Here is a 5812-nt window from a genome sequence, read left to right on the forward strand (position 1 = left end):
AAAAGTTCATTTTGCACCGTCTTTGAGGTGCCTTTGAAAACCGTAGCCGTTTTAAGGTGATCCTCCAACACGCTATCTAACGAGGCCAGTAGATTAACTAAACCCAGAAAAACGCCGGGGTTGTCGGATGTGTCAGCCTCGTCGTGGCCACGCAAAGCCAGGTCAAAGCCCCCACAAAATTTCACACAATCAATTATTTTAGACAAGACGTGCCTATTCTTGTCCACTTCTTCATTGTGCTTTTTCACCGAGATCTTGTACCCTTGATCTAGCTGTGCGGCTATGTTAGCTTTGCCTAGCATGGCTAGCTTAAAGGTGTTTGTCATGTGTGCCTTAGTGCACTCGTGCTTTTTAATTTTGTTGGACAAATGCTTCATATCGTTTACTCCTATCACAGTCCACGGGCACATTGTATCTGTCCCCGGCTGTTTGAAGAGCAAGCATGGGAAACAAAAGACAGCATTTACCTGTTTGCATCCAGCTAGCCAAGCCTTTCTTGTGTACCAGCTACTTGTGAAGCCTCGTGTATAAATTTTGTCTTTTTCACGAGATTGCTGCGATATATTCAAATCGGGTTGATCCGGTCCAAGGTCTTTAAGCAACAATTTATCTGCCAAACTTCTCCTTTCGAAAGGATTGGAGATTAGCTCTTGAACAGAATTAGGCGAGGACCGAGGTCCGGAGACTCCACCTGCACACGAAGCCATCCTCATCAACTACTGCGTCAACCGGATACGAGTCACTGTCCAAACTACTCACAGACTGCACTGGGCGCTGACATTGGCGCCCGGTGACCGTCATCTTTGACGACGCTGATTGGCTGAAATTATATTTTCGCGGCATAGTTTACACGTTACAGATAGCAACAGTCAGCTGCTAGTGGCTGCTGCTGCACTGGTTGAAGGCTCCTCTCTTAGCGCCCAGACGAGAGAAGGTGCATGCATGGGCAAGGCCAGGCAGGAAACATGTGACTTATCAGTAACTTTAGACATCGTAACACAATTTTAAACGAGATTTTATTGTAGATTATACATTTTACTGATACCAATTATATAATATTTACCTTGTTCATTAAAAATAAAAATAAAAATATATATATTTTTTTAAACATATATATTTTTTTTAATTTTAATTTTAATTTTTTTTTTTATTTTTTTTTTTCAATATGGGAAGAGGTGGGGCGGCGCCCCTAGCGCCCCTATGGACCGGCCGCCACTGGGGGCAGGTCAGCCAAAAAGGCCAAACGGGCCGTTGCCCGGGCAACATTAGCCCGTACCTGTGCACGTCCCTGATTTTAGAGGTAACTTTTGTTACTAAATAGACTTAACTAGATATTCATGATTCATTTTATGAGGACTCATTTTGAAAGCACACTTGGGTTATGGTCCTTGTCCAGCAGAAGTAAATACTACTGTATGTTTTCATTTATTTATGAAATATTTAGTTTTTTAATATTGATTTTATTGCTCTTTTTAGTCTCCTAATGTGTGTCACAAAAAGGAAATCCCAAATCTAATATTTGTATACTATATTATGGGTTACATACTAATTGAGATTCATCATGTTAATTTGTATTTGTTAATTTCTTCAATTCTCATCGTCAGGCAGAACCAGAGCTTCCAGATGGTGTTCTTGTTTCAGGAGGACGAACCCTGCTCTGGCTTCATCGATGAGTTTAAAGAGCGACAGCCGAGGATGGAACAGTCTCTAATGGCGCATTTCCACTACACGGTCGGCCTCGGCCACACTCGGTACGGCTCGGTACGGCTTGGCCGCGTTGGGCCTTAACAGGGCCGACTCACTTCATGCTGCGCTTCCATTACAGTTTAGGAACTGGGGTAGTTACTATAGTAACGCAGTGTAGGCGGAGCCGTGACGTCATCTTCAATGAGAAATCCAGAAACACAACACAGCCGTTAGCTGTGAGCACTCAGAGCTCACAGCTCCTTATATATGTTCAGAAACTCGACAAAAGTTAAACAAGTACACACCACAGACTGCCTGTGTCATGGTGAATACAGTCGCTGCTTTATTTATGTCTGTATAGGCCGTTGTTGTGAGTGTGGACGGTCGGGGCATATACTGCGTTAGCTTAGCCAATCTCCATCTAGAAAAACACGAATTTTAAAAGGTTTTTCGCCTGCCGTCTGTCTGCAGACTTGACAAAGCATTAATTCATGGTTTTTACTAACCGGTATCAGTATGTTGTTACTTCGGCATCATTTTGAAACGTGTATTACAATTAAATCACGGTCAAATATGTCCATCTTGTTGTAGTTCTAGCCCTCTTGCCAGCGCTCCTCTCTCTAGTTTAGCATACTCAGCCCGACTCAGTCCTGTTTGTTGGCCCCGATAGAACCACAATTTTCTAGGGCCAGAAAAGAGGGGAAAAAGTGGCCCCGCGCCGTGCCGCGCCGGAACGAGGCCTAGTGGAAGCACAACCAAAAAAGGGGACGGCACGACACGGCACGCTTAAAGCGAGCTACGCGCTGCAATGGAAATGCGCCATAAAGGGCCTGGAGGAGCATGCTGTTCAGTTAGACAGGATGAATATGGGAGCAAAGATCTCCAGTGTGGCAGGCAGCTCAGTGGGGGCAGTAGGAAGTGTGCTCTCCATCGTTGGTTTGGTTTTAAGTCCTGTAACAGCTGGAGTGTCTTTAGTTCTGACAATGGCCGGGGTAGGCATGGGAATTACAAGCGGAGTCAACAGCGCTGTCACCACCACCACCACAGAGATTGGAGTAAACTGGACATATCAAAAGAAAGCCAGAGAAGTATTCGAGAGCTTCATGGAGGATATGCAGTGTCTCCAGGATTGTCTGGAGGAGGTCACCAAAAGAGAACAAATCCACGTAGATGTTGTTCTCGGGGTCGGCAAGGTGCTAGCTATAGTAGGCTATAGAGAGCAACTGAAGAGGGATCCCACCCAGGGGTGGGCATTTTACGGCCCGCGGGCCACATCCGGCCCGTTGGCCGGCCTTGGCCGGCCCGTGTGAGGTTGATCATAAATTATAACATAATGAAAAAAAACAGCAACCTTTTCAAAATAAAAGCAACACAGCTGTATTGCTTGCATGGCGTAAATACTTTTCTAACTGTGTTGCTTTTATTTTGAAAAGGAAGCTGCTGTTTTTTTTATTTATTTACGTAAACGCGCATGCCGTAACAGCTACGAGTGATGCTGGCCGGCTAGTCCTCGAAATGTCCGCTAAGGGCAAAAAAAGAAAGATCGATACTGAATGCCGTATTTTCAACAAGACATGGACCGCTAAGTATTTATTTACAGAAGTGAAAGGTAAAGCTGTGTGTTTAGTTTGTGGTGCGCAGGTCGCTGTGTTCAAGGAGTACAATTTGAGTCGCCACTATGCTACCAAACACGCAGATAAATACAAGAACCTGTCTGAGGAAGAGCGGGCAAAGGGGTCGGATGCTTTGCTAGCTAAGCTGCAAAGCCAACAACACATTTTCACAAAACATTCCACATCCAGAGATGCAGCTGTCAAGACGAGTTATGTCTTAAAAGTTAACCGTTTTCGGACGAAGAGTTCATTAAGGAGTGTTTGTTGGACACTAATATGCCCGGAGAAAAAGGAGGCATTTGAGAAAGTGCCGCTCTCCCGACGCACTGTTACGAGGAGAATTGAGGACATCGCGGGAAATCTGGAGCTTCAGCTGCAGAACAGAGCGGTCAACTTTGACTTTTTTTCCTTGGCTTTGGATGAGAGCTGCGATGTACGTGACACTGCCCAGCTACTCATCTTCCTACGTGGGATAACTACAGACTTCAAAATCACGGAGGAGCTGGCAGCCATGCAGTCAATGAAAGGTACAACAACAGGGAGTGATTTGTTCACGGAGGTAAATGCATGTGTGGAAAAGTTGGGACTGAAATGGGACAAGCTGGCAGGCGTGACAACGGATGGTTGTCCAAATCTGACAGGGAAAAATGTTGGACTATTGAAGAGAATGCAGGATAAAGTGACAGAAATTAACCCTGAGCAGAAATAGGTATTTTTGCATTGTATTATACATCAGGAAGTGTTGTGTAAGTCAGTGTTAAAAATTAACCATGTTGTTGATGTTGTAACTAAAATAGTTAATTTCATCAGGGCAAGAGCATTGAATCACAGACAGGTTGTTGCACTTTTGGAGGAAAGTGAGACTGAACATCGTGACATACCCTACCATGCAGCTGTCAGGTGGCTCAGCCTGGGCAAAGTGCTGAAAAGAGTATGGGACCTGAGAGAAGAGATTCAAGACTTCTGTGTGAAGAAAGGAAACGACATCCCACAGCTTTCAGATGCAGACTGGATGGCAGACCTTGGTTTTGCTGTAGATGTGACTGCACTAATGAGTGAACTAAATGTCAAACTGCAAGGCAAGGGCCTTTTTGTGCATGACATGTACAGTGTAGTGAAGGCTTTCATGAGAAAGCTGCAGCTTCTCTCAAGCCAAATGGAGGACAACATTCTCACGCACTTGCCAACACTGAAGGAAGCCACACCATCAGCTGATCACCTCCAGAGGTACTCATCCATGTTAGAAGCACTGCATGGTGAGTTTTCAAGGCGATTTAAAGACTTCAAAACAGTTGAGAATGAAATGAACATGATCTTTTCCCCATTTACATGCCATGTGGATGATGCACCCAGTGATGTTCAGCTTGAACTCATTGACCTGCAGTCTGACACACTTCTGTCAGAGCACTTTAGGTCAGTCTCACTGCCTGAGTTTTACTCTTCCCTGAAAGAGGAGAACTTTCCACACATCAGGAGACGTGCTCAGAAGATGATGGTCCTCTTTGGATCTACCTACATATGTGAACAGACATTCTCAGTAATGAAGTTCAACAAATCCAGATACAGATCCTCTATCACTGATGATCACCTCTCAGCTGTCCTTCGCATATCCACCTCAGACATTGAACCAGATTTCCGTGCACTTGTTCAAGCCCAAGACAGACTGGATTTTTCTCACTGAACAAGTAACATTAACTGAAAAACAAAAATCAAAAGCACTCATTTCTTTTTGTATAAAGCTGATTCATTTCTTATCTTTAACATACTGTAAAACACGTTTTCAGTATTGGTATATTGAGCAGAATTAAGTTCAACTTATTTTTGATTCGGCCCCCCAACACAGCTCGAGTTTCTGAAGTGGCCCGGCTTTCTGGATCTTGGTGATGCTTGATATTGTCAGCCAGGGCAGTGCGCAGGATTGTCAAGGTGTGGTCGAGGGGAGAGAATCGCCGAGCCGCTTTGGAGAGAGACGGGCCGCCGTGTGACTCCGGGCAGCTGGGCTTAATAGCACCTCGGCTACGGAGGTGTCCGTGATCGCGCTGTTCATCGCTCTTCAGCTCCACCCCATCGTAAGACCTGCAACACACCTGCACAAAGGCCCTGGGGCCGTCACACTCTTCTATAACAACAGTTCGGTTAGTTAGCGTATAAAATACATGGCTGTACCGACGCCATTATAAGACTGATGTTCCCCGAAAAAAGCGGGCGGAGCCTCTCTGGTTGACTAATCAGAACAGAGTGGCCGAGCTGACCAATCGGAGCACACTAGGCTCACGGAGGGGGGGGGCAAGAGCTCCAACGAGTCGTTTAGTGGAGAAAGTGAATACTGCTGAATACACATACTTGACAGAGATGCTGTATGCGAAACCAATGTGAGTTTGGAAAATTGCACAGTATAAATCTATTTTAGTATACCTCAACAATGTAATTATGATCAGTGGAAATAGCCATGACATGGGCCCTTTAAGTCACATGGTGTGCTATAACTGAACATGAAAGTGAAAGTGAGCAGC

This window comes from Trematomus bernacchii, unplaced genomic scaffold (genome assembly GCF_902827165.1).
Source record: "Trematomus bernacchii unplaced genomic scaffold, fTreBer1.1, whole genome shotgun sequence".
NCBI classification, from domain to species: Eukaryota; Metazoa; Chordata; class Actinopteri; order Perciformes; family Nototheniidae; genus Trematomus; species Trematomus bernacchii.